The sequence below is a fragment of the Nelumbo lutea genome, chromosome 1, assembly GCF_056320005.1.
Source record: "Nelumbo lutea isolate HS-2025 chromosome 1, American lotus-T2T, whole genome shotgun sequence".
NCBI classification, from domain to species: Eukaryota; Viridiplantae; Streptophyta; class Magnoliopsida; order Proteales; family Nelumbonaceae; genus Nelumbo; species Nelumbo lutea.
The window spans coordinates 69,912,899-69,928,024 of NC_142684.1; positions in this window are offsets into that span (position 1 = coordinate 69,912,899).

The following is a 15,126-nucleotide window of genomic DNA, read 5'->3' on the forward strand; positions in this document are numbered from 1 at the left end:
CCGTTATTTTTCATAACAAAGTGGGTATCATATCATTTTACTTTGCACAGACAAACAAGACAATGTCAAATTTAAAGCAAAACTAAACCAGAATTTGTAATCCCCTGTATTCAGTCAGAATTGTAACGGGAATCAGAATTGAAATGGTCTTTTCTCTCCACTTGTTTGGTTCAGACTGAAATTGGAATCTGAATCAGAGTTGACTGCAAGGGATTCTCATTCCATCTGGACCCTTAAATTTACTACAGAGAGAGGGGGAATGAGAGTTTAATTATCAAAGAAGGGGTTTAGCAAATAATCTCACCCACCTTGAATAAATTTACTGTCCTTTTGTATTTATTTCGGATATAGAAATTAGGCTCAGTTTGGAAGGGGTATGCTTTTTTAATATTATCTGAAGGGCTACACAACCGGGGGGGTAGCCCATCCTTCCAAACTGAGAAGAAATAGAAATTCTTGCAAGTTATCCTATGTTTGGTTTGAAAGAAACGGTAGGGAAAGGAAGGAAAATATAAAGAAAGCTGAATGTTTCCTTACTTTTCCTTTCCTTTCCCTAGTTTTTCCTTTAAATCAAACACATAATCTTGTTTTAATGGCTAAAGAAAAAAGAACTCCTAACCACTGATTTGGAAATGAAATCGTTTTGACCATTGGTTCTCAGGTCAAATAGTCCGACATGAAGTCCCACAGGCCGCACGGAGGTCTGTGCCATGCTGGGCTGGGGGTTTGAGGCCCACGGGCTGGTACGGCATGACAGGACAGCTCGTGTTGTGCCGCCTATGGCCCATGTGCCAGCATGGCCTAGTTCGCAGTCCGGCCCAGCACGGCCCATATATATTATATATACTTATTTATATTATATTATATATATATATATTTATTTATATATTTTATATATAGTTATATAATATTATATAAATTATAATTATATAATAATATATAGTATATAATATATTAATAAAATAAATATATTTTTTTAATTTTATTATACTAATTTATTTAATTATTGCATATATAAGCAATTTTATAACAAAATTCATATAAAATTAAAATTTTAAGTTTTTTGTCAATTTTTTTAAATAAATAGCTTTGGCCCGATGCACAGGCCGACCTAGCCCAAGGCTCGGCCTACGGGCCAGCCTGGCTGATCCCCAAAGTTTTCATCGGGGAGGGCGGCACGACTCATTTTACACCTCGAGTTTTGGGGTTCAAAACTTGACCCAGATCCATGAATGGCTCTTGGGTCAACCAGTCCCATCATCTGGTCTGGTCAGTTTTCAACACCATGGTTCTCAGAGTTGAAAATCATTGTTTAAAAAACCGACCTAGAATTGGAACCATTCTGGCCACCAGTTTCTGGGTCTGGTTTGATTAGATGTCCCGTTCTGACAAAAATAAAAAATAAAAAAATAATTAAAATAAAATTGGCCAAAAACCATTGAATAAGTTGAATGAGTCAATGGTTCAACTGTCCAATTTGAATGGATGGCCTGTTCTGACAAAAAAATTTAAAAATAATTAAAGTAAAATGGCCAAAAACCATTGAATGGGTAGAACAAGTCGACGGCTCATCTGCCCAGATCAATAATTCATTGATCAATTCAACAAATTTTGACCATGAACCTGGTTTAAGGTAAAACAGAATCAATTGCCTAAACAATTCCTGGGCCGAACAGTCCAACCAAACCATATAACGAAGAAGCGATAGGAAAAGATAGAAACGTGTGAGTGCAGAAGTAGGCTATGTAAGAAAAGAAACCTAATAATTCAATGGATCAAATTTATCCTGAGCACTATAATAAAAGGTGTAGAATTTTATGAAATTAGGGGGTGCAATTTGGGTGGCCCCAATCCAAAGCTTGACCTGATTCAACCCAAGTTTTTGCACAAGTTGTTAGAAGTTGGATTTGAGTTTTAGGGGCCCGACTTAAACTTGCGTTGTGGCCTCGGGTACAGGTGTCAATTGGACTTTGGTCCAATCCGATCCATATCAATGTGAGTCCATTGCAAACGGACCAGGTCTAATTTAATCCAATGTTTAGACCATTTTGGATTGATTTTATTCAATGTCTGGACTGTCCAATCTGTTCAAATTTATTTTAATTTAAATTAATTCCAACTCTCATTAACACCCATATTCTTATCTTCTATTAATGGACCAGATATTAGCTCAATCCAATATAATTTTTTTATGATGAACAAGGTCCAATCCAATCTAATAAATACTTTGGACCATTAAGTCTGGACTGGTCCAATTCAATATGTCTTATTAATCCATCCAATCCGTCCAAATTGATTTTGGTTTGGATGGGGTCCAACCCAAAACTGGTTTCATTGACACCCTTAGCACGCCTCGAGTGGTCCAAGCCTAATTCTAGCCCGCCTAAGCAAGTGCCTGTATAATCATATATCCATTATATAAAAATATCTTTTTCTAATATATATGTACAAAATATGTATCTATACATTTATAAAAAAAATTATATATAAAAATATATACATAAATTCTTTGAAACCTGACTAATCCGCTTAAATTCAGCCCAACCCAACCTATATAAGCCTAAGCCCAATCTGAATTGTGTTGGGTTAATATTGGATTGGGCCAGACCCGAACTCAAGGTTTATGGGTTCGGGTCTGGATTGACCTTCAGCCCAATTCGCCGCTCGAAAACAACTATTTATAATTTTATATATTCTCTTGTTTCTTTGCCTTTTAGTTCAATAATGTAGAATTGCAAACTTTTCGCCGCAAGGTCGTAGGTACGGCGATTGAATTTTAATGAGGGTAGGTAGTAAAATTGCGACACATGACAACTTAAATAGATTTTAATAAGCACCTTGGAATTCTTGGCATCATCCTAGTGTGAGGCACCTCGGAAATGACGGATGCAGCTCAACCTGGCACATGAGCAAAGCTAAGTAAATTAACACATCCCACCGAGACGAGCTGGCACTAGGGGAAACACACCAGAGCTGAATCACGTGTGCATAGCAACAACCACCTGGCGATGCAGTCATCCCATTTGCGCACTTTGTTAGACGTTGGATCCCATGCTTCCTCCACGTACAACTAAACGTGGTATGCAAGAATCCAACAGGTGTCTCAGTCGCCTTCGCCTTCGCCTCCACGTACAGCTTGACCAGTACTGACTTAGTCTCAAGCCCAGGATATCATCCCAGCTCTCTGACATATTCTTCCCTATAGGTCATCACCTCCCATCCACGCCGAGCTCCTACTATCCGAGTACTGGGAGATTTTGATCGTCATCCATACCCATTCCAATTTCCATGAAATATGTTGTTGATACCTATCGGTGCAATATAGGGGACGCTTGGTTCTGTTGCCGTTTTTCAAATAAACGACACCACATCGGAACCAGCTTGATCTGAGCGTTTTTTGAGTGAAAAATAATTGTTTAAATTATTCATTTTCAATTAAATGGAAATTGACGAAGATCAAAAGTCGTAACATGCACTCAGGAGCAGCTTGGTGGAAAGCAGAGTACCTTGTTCAAGGAAAGAATTTAAGAGGGCCCGGGGTGATACCTTGGCCTGTAACTCCAACGAGCAGGTCAGTAGTTGGCCGAGCTGTTCAAGGTGTGTTAAGTAGTAGCAAATGCAATAAAAAAAGTGTGTTATGAATGCAAAACTAGGGGATGCTTGTGCCAAGAGATACGTGTTGGAGAGGTGAAAGGCACTTGGTGATAAGGGCAGAGCACCTGGAGATGAAGTGGGACATGTTCAAATCATTCATGCACCATGTTATCCATGCATGGAGGAAGCCTAGGACCCACTAGCTAACAAGATGGGCTGGTGGTTGTTTTCGCATACATGTGGTGGATCTCGAGTGTGCTTTTACTAGAGTATCTCATCTTAGTGAGGTGTGTTTTCTTACTGCTCTTCGCCATTGTTGACTTGGTAGCTCAGGCAAAGTGAGTGCCACGTTGTCTGAGGTGAGCGTTTGAAGAATTTCGAAGTCCCCCAAGATCCCCCTCTCCATATTTCTTATCATGTATATATACAAGTCGACCGTGTTACTTTCTAAAATCCAACTCCTAATATAAAAGGAAATACAAACTTCTAAACTTCTAAATCTTCTAAAACTTCTAAATCCTATTTGTACAGGAAGTATACAAATCCGAGATCTCCTTGGTGTCTCGCGAACCTTATTGCCTGAGGATTGCGAATGCTCAACTTGGGAAGGAAATAATCAAACTGTTTTTGTCTGAGAGTCTTTGTAAAAATGTCGACAACTTGTTCATCGGTACATATATAGGAAGGCGCAATGGCGCCGGCTCACAACTCATTGCGAATGAAATGACAATCAACTTCAATATGTTTGGTTCGCTCATGGAAGACGGGGTTTGCAGCAATGTGCAGAGCAACTTGATTGTTACAAAACAAGCGTATAGGTTGAGGATGAGATACACCCAAAGATGACAATAGATCTTTTAGCCACTTCAACTCACAACTGGAAGTAGCCATTGACTGGTATTCAGCATCGGCAGAGGAATGAGAGACAATATGTTGTTTCTTAGTCTTCCATGAGATGGGGGAATGTCCGAACATGGCAAAATACCCAGTAAGAGAGCGATGAGTTAGATGACAACTTGCCTAGTCGAAATCATGATAGGCATACAATTGCGGATCACTATCAAAGCGCAAAAATATTCCTTGACCAGGATGTCCTTTCAGATAACGAACCACACGTAATGCCACATCCCAATGATCAACACGAGGACACTGCATAAATTGAGCCAAGACATGGATGCAATAACTGAGCTCCAGCCGTGTAATGGTTAAATAAATCAAACAGCCCACAAGACGTCGATATCGTTCGGGGCCATCCAGGAGTGCTTCATCAGCAAGGGCAAGTTTATGATTATGAGTAATAGGAAGGTGAGCATGTTTGGATCCCAATAAGCCAGCTTCTGTAATAATATCAAGTGCATATTTCCTTTGGCAAAGAAATATCCCCGATGATTTGAGAGTCACTTCGATGCCAAAAAATATTTAAGAACACCCAACTCCTTCATGCGAAAACACCGGTTCATATACTGTTTAAATATGACTTCAAGGATTTAAACTCTGTCCCATTATCACTTCTTACCACCTTAACCTTCTTATTAAATTGTCATTCAATCATGATGCAGAAATTTTTGAGTGTTCTACCAACTTTACTTTTTTTAGCCAACAAATAAATCCAAACTGCTCGAGAATAATCATCAACAATTGTCAGAAAATATACCGCACCACAAGATGCATGTACTTTATAAACACCCCATAAGTCACAATGAATTAATGCAAAACAATCTGTCACCTTATTGCTGCTTTGAATAAAAACATCTCTAGTTTGTTTTGCCTTAAAACAAACATCACATGTTTTGTTCTTACTATTACTGATATTAAGAAGTTAGCGAACCGTTTGATAAGAAGGGTGTCCCAATCTTCGATGCCACAAATCGCATAACCCAATTCCATCTGTCTTGTAAGATCGAATCGGCGCTACACCCTTGAAGACATAGACCCCATCAAGCTGTTCACCCGCACCCATCAGAGTCCTCGAGATGCGGTCATGTATCACACACAACTTATTAGTAAATGTCACAATATAATCTGTGTCACGAAATAACTGACCTATTGACAATAAATTACAATTGAGTTTTGGGACATATAATACGTGCAACAATTTAAAATTATTTCCAAGTTCAACGGTGCCTTCTTTCACGGCTTCAGTGTGCGCACCGTTGGATAACCTAACAGGACAAGGTGCAAGATCATAGGTGTCGACGAGCACATTTAAATTCCCTGTCATGTGATGTGATGCCCTAGAGTCAACAATTCATTGAGTAGAGTAATTCTTACTAGAGAGTTTTTCATTAGTCCTGGTTTTGTAAGCATTAAGCATGCTAACAAGAGTCTGCCATTGCTCGTCATTAAGACAGTTCAGTTTGTACCTGTCTCCGTCAGTCACGACTGCATTATCAGCCACCTTACGCCCTATCGATGACTGAGCAGCATGAGTTTTTGCTGAACCTCGGTCACATCCGCCAGAGGGTCCATCCCCTTTTCCTTGACCTGTTCCACGTCCGGTCAACGTACCGCGAGGTCTATCTCCCCACCATTCAAACTTACTCGAGCTTTCACCGTTCCTTTTGTTGTTGGCAGCCGTGGTAACCGATCAACAAGATTCGTCTGAGCTTATTGATTATTGTAAGTAACACACCGAGCTTGATTCTAAGAGGTAGATGGACGATCCTGATGAGACTCACGAGCGAGCCCACCGATTCTAAGCTCCTGCCTGGTTTCCTTCGATCCTGCAACGCCAAGCAAGAACCGGCAGAAGGACTGAGAAACAAAGGTTAAAGTCCACTCACGTTCGAGCTCATCGTGTCCAAGCAACTGATAGCCAGTCAGTGCCCTCGAACGGTGCCGCAAACTGATAATCGTTGGAATACAAGGTGGGTGCATAGGAGGTGGGATCAATCTCGTGACGGCCTGCGATATCAGGTACTGTATAGAAGACGTGTTCTTCTCGGTGAAGGAGGTGACCACGGCTGATCTCGGGATGTTTCAAAGGCTGCCGGGAATTGTCGAATATGGAAACGCGTTTGAGTTGGCCCTTACTGGTCGGAGGTTTTCTGCGTTGGAGGCAAAGAGCATGGGTCTAGTCTCTACACCTTTTCGTTCCAAGACGGAGTTGGCGTCTTCTGGGTCGGCAAATTCAGAAACTCTAAAAAAATTTGCAACAATGGCATCTTCTGGGTTGGCGAATTCGGATCTGGCATGTCAACCCTCTATATATTCGCAAACTGTTCCTAAATGAAAGTAGCAGTGGCGAGGGTCAAGCGAATGGTACTGCGGGATAGTTCAATTCTTGGCTTCAATAGTTAAGAATGGCAGCTCTACGCTAGTGGAGGATGCGGTGGAGGATGGAGTACTCGAGTTCACAAGTGATAGTTTGAGTAACAAAAAAATAGCAAAATGTATGATAGAAAGGAGAAAAAGGAACTTAGTAGTTTGATAGAAAAAATTTAGTAGATATATTCTGTCGTTTCTCTCAAATGTTACGAACCAGTATAGGAGGGTGGTATTTATAATAGATAGAGTCGGTTGAAGGTGAACCGACTTACATTGGAAGAAGACTGACATTAACTTACCTTGGGAGAAGAATCGACTAACATTGGAACTTACTTGAAGTGAGCTTGACTTCACTGTTCTTCAAGAGAGCTGATTTAATGCTTTTGAAAATGTGTAGCAACATTTAATACTCCTCCTTGGTGCACATTTCAGCAACTCCAATCATGTCACGTAACAATTCAAACTTGCCTCTTGGTAGTGCCTTTGTGAATATGTCTGCTAATTGTTCTTCAGTTTTACAATGTTTGAGTTCTATTTCTTTGTTTCCTTTAGCTTCTCTGATAAAATGATACTTGATGCCAATATGTTTGGTTCTGCTGTGAAATATGGGATTCTTTGCCATTGCAATAGCTGATTTGATATCGTAGTAGATTTCAGTAGCACCAACTTGTGGTTCTCCCATGTCATCAAATATCCTTTTGAGCCATATAGCTTGGCTCGTTGTTGTTGCTGCTGCAATATATTCTGCTTCAGCTGATGATTGGGCAACTGTTGCTTGTTTCTTTGAAGCCCAAGAAAATATCCTTGATCCAATTGTGAAAGCATAAGCAAATGTACTTTTCATGTCATCTACTGATCCTACCCAGTCATTGCCCGTGTAGCCAATGAGCTTAGAGTCATGTGTGACTGTACCAAATTCCATAGTTTTTTGTACCTTGCAAATACCTTAGTATCCTTTTAGCTGCTCCATGGTAGACTTGACTTGGATTCTGCATGAATCTTGATAGCAGAGTAACTGCATACATGATGTTTGGTCTTGTAGCAGTTAAATAGAGGAGACTTCCAATCATACTCTGAAATTGTGATTCATTTGCCTTTGGTGAGCCATCTTCCTTTTTGAATGCTTTAGTGTTGTGTAATGGGGTGGAGACTGTTTTGCACCCCTCCATTTTGAAAATTTCAAAAGAATTTATGTATACTTCTTTTGTGAGATGAAGGTCCCTTCTTCTTCTTGAGTTGTTTCAATTCCAAGAAAGTAGTGCATTAGGCCCAAGTCGGTCATCTCAAAAGTCTTTATCATGTCTTCTTTAAACTTCTTGACTATCTTCTCATTATTTCCAGTATAAATGAGATTATCGACATATAGAGAAACTATGAGAATGTCATTCGTACCTTGAGTCTTGATTAATGCCTTCTTTAATCTGAGAACTTTGTCTTCTTGTCCTTGCACCATGAACTCTTGAGGCTGCACCACATAGATTTTCTCCTTAAGATAGCCATTGAGGAATGCTGATTTCACATCTAGTTGAAAAGTTTTCCATTTCTTCTGTGTAGCTAGTGCTATTAATGCCCTGGTTGTGTCAAGGCGAGCAATTAGAGCAAATGTCTCATTGTAGTCGATAACATATTGTTGTGAGTATCCTTTGGCAACTAGCCTTGTTTTAAGCTTTTGGATTGAGCCATCTGAGTTAAGATTTGTCTTGTAGACCCACTTAACTCCAATAGTGTCTTTGTCTTATAGACTATCCACAAGCTTCCAAGTCTCATTTTTTCGATCATCTCTTCATTCATAGATTTTCTCCATTTTTCTTCCTTAATGGCTTTTTCAAAGCTTTTTGGTTCTATGATTATCAAGCTACATGTTTCATATATTTATATTAAGGATTTAGTTCTTCATGGTGGTGAGTCCGAAGTAGACTGTGAAGCTTGTTCCGGTTCTGATTGTGTTGGTGAACTTGCTTGATCATGATCTTCTTCAATTCCTTGACTCGGTAATAGGGGCAAGTTGATAGTCTTCCTTTCAACTTCTTTTGTCTCCCAATTGTATGCAACATCCTCGTCGAAGCTTATGTCTCGACTGATTATGAGTTTTTCTTTTCATAAGCTATATACTCGATAGCCTTTTGATTGAGTGCTATAGCCTAAGAATATTCATTTCTCAGTCTTCTCGTCCAGTTTGCCTCTTTTCTCTTGTGGGACGTGTGTGTTGCATATCCACCCAAAAACTCTGAGATGCTTTGCTGGTGGCTTTTGCCCACTCCAATCTTCAATTGGTGTCTTATCTTACACAACTTTAGTTTGACATCTGTTGAGCAGATAGACAGCAGTGCTTACTGCCTCTGCCCAAAAAAATTTTGGAAGACCCTTTTCCATGAGCATGGCTCTTGCTGTCTCCATAACTGTTCTGTTTTTTCTTTTGGATACTCCATTTGTTCTGGAGCGTACCCGATTATGAGTTGATGCTCCATGCCTTCATCTTCACAGAACTTGTTGAATTCATTAGAAGTATATTCTTTGCCTCTATCACTTCTTATGGTCTTGATGTTGTGACCACTTTGCTTCTCGATACAGCCTTTGAATTTTTTACAAATATAAAAAACCTGCGATTTTTCTCGCAAGAAATAATCCCATGTCATTCTAGTATAATCATCAATGAAGAGAATGAAATACCTATTTTGATTATTTGATGGAGTACGCATTGGACCACAAACATCTGTATGAATTAACTCTAGTGGTTCTTTGGCTCTCCAAGCCTTGTCGGATGGGAAGGGTTGTCGATGTTGTTTTTCGAGCATAGACCCTTCACAAACATTGTTGAACTCCTTCACAGCTGGTAGGTCACACATCATGTTCTTCTACTGAAGAATCTTTAATCCATGGAAATTAAAGTGTCCAAATCCTCTATGCCATAACCACGACTCGTCCACTTGTGCTTGCATTGCTATATAACTTGCATCTCTCCATTGAATGGGAAAACATCTGTTTTCTGTCATTTTTGTTTTTGCAATTTCAAAGGACTTGTCTTGCTTGTCATAGATTGTGCAAGAGTTTCTCTCAAAATGTAAAGAGTATCTTTTTTCAATCAATTGGCCCACACTGAGTAGATTTTGATCAATGTTGGGAACCAAAAGTACATCATTTATGTATTTCTTGCCTTGTGGTGTCAACAATAATGGTGCCTTTGCCGGTTGCTTCCATGAAGTCGCCATTACCAATTTTGACTTTTGTCTTAATTTTATCAAGACTATGAAAGATGCTTTCATTTTTAGTCATGTGGTTACTGCACCCACTGTTAAGATACCAAGTATCATTTTTTTTCTTCTATTGCAAAATGACAAGCATAAAAGAGATTATTTTCCTCATTTTTCTTTTCTGAAAAATTAGTTTGATGGGTTTTCTTCAATCTACAAGCTTTTTCAACATGGCCAAATTTTTTACAATTTTGGCACTATGGTTTTCCTTTAAACCAGCAATCTTTCTCCAAGTGGTTTCTTTTCTTACAAATACCACATGAAGAATACTTGTCATTATTTTCTTTTGGTTTTCCTTGCGACTTTCTCCCATCAACTTTTGGTTTATGAGACAACATATTAACTTTAGACTGAAAGTCAGCCTCAACCGAATTTTCATTATGCCTACCACACCTATTTTCATGTCTCGAGAGAGCCCATTAATTCAGTTGGTGATAGTGTTTCTAGGTCCTTTGTTTCTTCTATCACCGAAATTATTGCATCATATCTCTCTGTACAAGAGATTAGAATTTTTTCGACTATGTTCTTGTTAGAAATAGTCTCCCCATAGGCTCTCATTTGGTTTACTATATTTCTTTTATTATAGAATAGTAATCTTTTGCAGTCTCATTATCCTTCATCTTATGATTTTCAAAATCCCTTATAAACTTCTGCAATTTAACAGTGTGTACTTTGACAGTTCCTTGAAACTCCTCCTGCAGTGTGTTCCATGCTTCTTTTGCAGTTGATGCACCCATGATTCGAGGAAATATCTCCTTAGCCATTGCTTGCTGCAAGCAGAATAGTGCTTGACAATCCTTTTGTTGATTCTCTTCATAGATCTTCTTTTGGTTTGCTGAAAGAGTGGAAGTATCTTCAGCAATGCAGAACCCTTCCTCAACAATTTTCCATAGACTTTGTAACCGAAAATAGGTCTTCATTTTGATGGACCAGAAGTCATAATTTTCTCCATTAAAAATTGGAAGAGAAAGAGTAGAGCGATTGGCGTCAGATGGTTAGAAGAAATTACACCCAGAAAATTGATTGGACAAAGCTTTGATACCATTGATAGTTTGAGAATGATAGTAACAGAAAAATAGCAAAAATGTATGATAGAAAGGAGAGAAAGGAACTTAGTAGTTTGAGAGAAAAAATTTAGTAGATATATTCTGTCATTTCTCTCAGATGTTACGAACCAGTACAGGAGGGAGGTATTTATAATAGATAGAGTTGGTTGAAGGTGAACCGACTTACATTGGGAGAAGACTGACTTAACTTACCTTGGGAGAAGAATCGACTAAAATTGAAACTAACTTACTTTGGAAGATGTAACGACTCACATTGGAAAGAAACTAGCATTGGAAGTGAGCTTGACTTCACTGTTCTTCGAGAGAGCTGATTTAATGCTTCTGAAAATGTGTAGCAACATTTAATAACAACAACCAGTGACGAAGTTATCATCTCCAAAATCTCGCAGTCCGGCCTCAAGAGTCTTATGAACAGAGAGGGCGAGTTCGTAGGCTGCTTGACTCGAGTCTTGCAACGTGGGAATTACCAGTTTCGTGCCTACGCCTCACTCCTATTGAAATCCATGTTCGAGGTGGCCGATCCAAACTAGTTGATCAGCTTGAGAACGAACTCTTCGTGGAGATCGTGAAACTCTTGCACGACCAAATCTCACACCAGGCTTCCAAGGCTGCACTGAAAGTCCTGATCGAGCTTTGTCCATTGGGACGAAACAGATTTAAAGCGGTGGAACAGGTGGCGTGTCCTGATCGAGCCTACTGCCGGGATGTCTTTGGCTGCACAGGGAAGCTTTACACTGCCAAAGAGTAACAAGCCAGTCGATGAGGTGTGGAAGGAGATCGCTGCTAGTGTCGCCCAGCAGTGACAGAGGAAGACGATTAAGAATAGGGAGTTTGCTGGCTCTGATACCATGAAGAATTTCAAAGTCCCCAAGATCCCCCTCTCCATATTTCTTATCATGTATATATACAGGTTGATCGGAGGTCTTGCTCCTTTCTAAAATCCAACTCCTAATCCAAAAGGAAATACAAACTTTTAAACTTCTAAATCTTTTAAAACTTCTAAATCCTATATGTACAGGAAGTATACAAATCCGGAATCTCCTTGGTCTCTTGCGAGCCTTATCGCCTTATCTTCGTGCAATAGCGTTGGTCATCCGAGGTGGGTGCTGGCTGTCTGAGATGTTAATGTGCCTATTGGAGCTGCCACATGCCTTTGATTTTACCTCAATCACTTGCCCCCCACTTCTGAGGCCGAGGTTGTCGTGGCTCAACTTGAGCGAAACAAGTACCTTGGACTTGGCCTGTTTTGTAACATGCTCCGGTGTGAGATACCTTTGGAATTTGTTGATCCATGAACGGACAAAGCATCACTTCAGTTCATTCTAACAGGTCGCATCGCTATACGCGTGGACGTAACACTGTTCATTAACTTGAAGCTAACTTCAAAAACTTGCTAATTGATCGAAGGGCGACCATAGCCGTTGGAGTTGTCTATAAATATTGAGGTTTGGGGGGGGGGGACCATTTCTCACTTAATTGCTTGGAGGAATTTCGTTCTTGAGGTCAGAGAGTTTGATGCTTAAAGGTTTCCTAGATCGTTAGGTGGGTCTTCTTTTTCCTTTCATCCCGAGTGAGTCTTCCTTCCTAAGTTCAATCGTTTTCCTTTTTAGTTTAAATTTCCATGCCGAGCTCTCTAGAGGAGGCACTACTACTTCTCGTTCCGACTTTAGAAAATCCTTGAAGGCCTCCCTAATATGGTTTCAAATTGGAAGTTGAGGTACTCTTTTGTTGTACAGGATAGGCCTTGGCCTTTCATAAAAGTGTAGGGGCCGTAGGGCTCTATTACCAGACCGAAGATGCACTTCTAAGGGTAGGTCTGATCCCGGGCCGCCGAGGTAGCTTATCTCCTCGTCATCACCTCGTTTAGTTATTGCACCACCATAATTGTGTGTTCACTTTAATATATTCACCTGTGTTTGCATCTTCATTGGCCGACAAGTGACATGATTGGAGGCGGTATCGGCCAAATGCTGGTGAAGAGGATGAAAAGGTGGAAGTTGTTGAAGGGTAGGCCAGCTGCTGAAGGGAGAGCTTCTCCACCTGTGGCCCCGAAACACTTCGAGGTCATCGCCATTGATGAGGAGCCTGTGATTCTAGTGTTCGAGCAAGTTCTCATCCTGGAGGCTACTCAGGGGCAAGGCCAACCAGTTCTTGTAGTTTGAGGTTTGCAAGCTCCTCGAGTTCCTTCGTTTCCAATGCTACTAGAAGAAGTGGGGGTCTTCTAGAGTTTGGAAGGAGGAGAACGTGTAGTTTACACTTGAGTGAACGCCTATTTGGAACTTCTAATGGAAGGTAGTAAGCGACAACCAAATTAGAAACCACGCGGTCGCCTGTGAGCTAAGCAAGGGGGTTGTTCTTTCGTGGTTCGAGGAGGAGATGAGGAACCTCCCACTGATGGTCCTCGGAACCCAGCTTGAGGTAATTCTTTTGAACCCCTGCTTTCAATATAGCCCTTTCATTTTTTTCTTAACTTAATCTTGCGCCTCAAGCAAACGCTGCTGCCCACGGAATCTTCGACCGAGTTGCTGACTAGCTAAAGGTGGATCAAGAATATTTCAATGGTAGAATATGGGGTACTTGGCCGATGTCAACGAGGCCCATATTGAGATGTCTCATGCAAAGTTTGACCTAGATGCCCTCAAGGGTGAGCATGAAGCGATGATTGCCAAGCACCAAGCAGTCAATCACCGAGTCGATCTAGAAGGTCCAGGCCGTGAAGTCAAAGGTGGTGGAGATAGAATAGAGGTTGCAGGCTCAAATTGAGGGACGGAAGACTGAAGTGGGGAAAAAGGAGGCTGAGCTCGTCTAGCAACAGTTTGCTTTTGTCGAACGGTTGACTGCACCTTGGAAAGAAGCTATTAGCATCTACAAAGCATCCCCAGAGTTCGTGGCAGAGCGGGATGAGTGTGCATTTCCTTTCCTGGAGAAGTGTATCGGCTCCTCACCACAAGTTAAATTGAGTCCGCAACTTACTCAAGTTACTCCAATGGGATCGATTGGGTTCCCTATCTTGATGTTAAATTGAACTGAGGAGTCATTCTAGCTTAGTTACGACTCAAGTAATTTAATTAGCCCGACTCGGTGTTAGGCAGCAACCAAATATACGAGTCAAGTTATAGTAGATAATCACAAAAAACACAAGTAATGAATAAAACTTGAGATTTTATTGATAATTTACGGGAGAAATTACATCATTGATAATGTGTTCCAAGTGTGGGGTATAGCCCTCCCAATTAAGGTCTCGATCTGGTAGGTTTCGGGTTTTGGTACCCTCACCACTCTGTAAGCGTAGGATGTGATTTCAACATGCGATGGAGGGGTCTGATCTCACTAACTTAGGTCTAACTATGCTTAGACTTGCTTAGATGTGATTTTAAGTCCCTATTAGGGTCCTACTGCATTGGGTATTGTTGAAATGAAATTTTAATCTGTGCTGGGAGTAGTTTATTGTGCCAAGTAGCGTTGATGAACGATTTCAAATTGCTGGGCAACATTGAGATGCAACTTCAAATTGAAAAACCAACTTTTAAAATTTTAAGTCTTAACAACGAAAAACATTTAGGCATGAAATTGAGCCTAAACACCTCCTAGTAAAGGTCCTAATTAATTCCTTAGTGGAGTCGTCAGTTGTGAGCTTCAAGAAATTCATGGTCGACTTGTACAAAAGGACTCGCCACCCAATTTTCAGAGAAAATTGATCATCATTTTCAACTTTGAAAATCAATTTTACGTTCTTTAATAGTGACTTTGTTCTCCATGGGAAAGACATTTAACCAAGAGATTTTGGATTCTAAGGATTGGGAGATGGTAAGTGTTAGGCGCCCCTCTTTCTAAGCTGTTGTAGCAGTGCAAAATGAGAGTTATTTAGGAAAAAACCTAATAAAATGATTGCTAGAATTTCTAAAATTTGGAGAAAAATGTTTCTAACTTCTCTTGAGACTGATTTT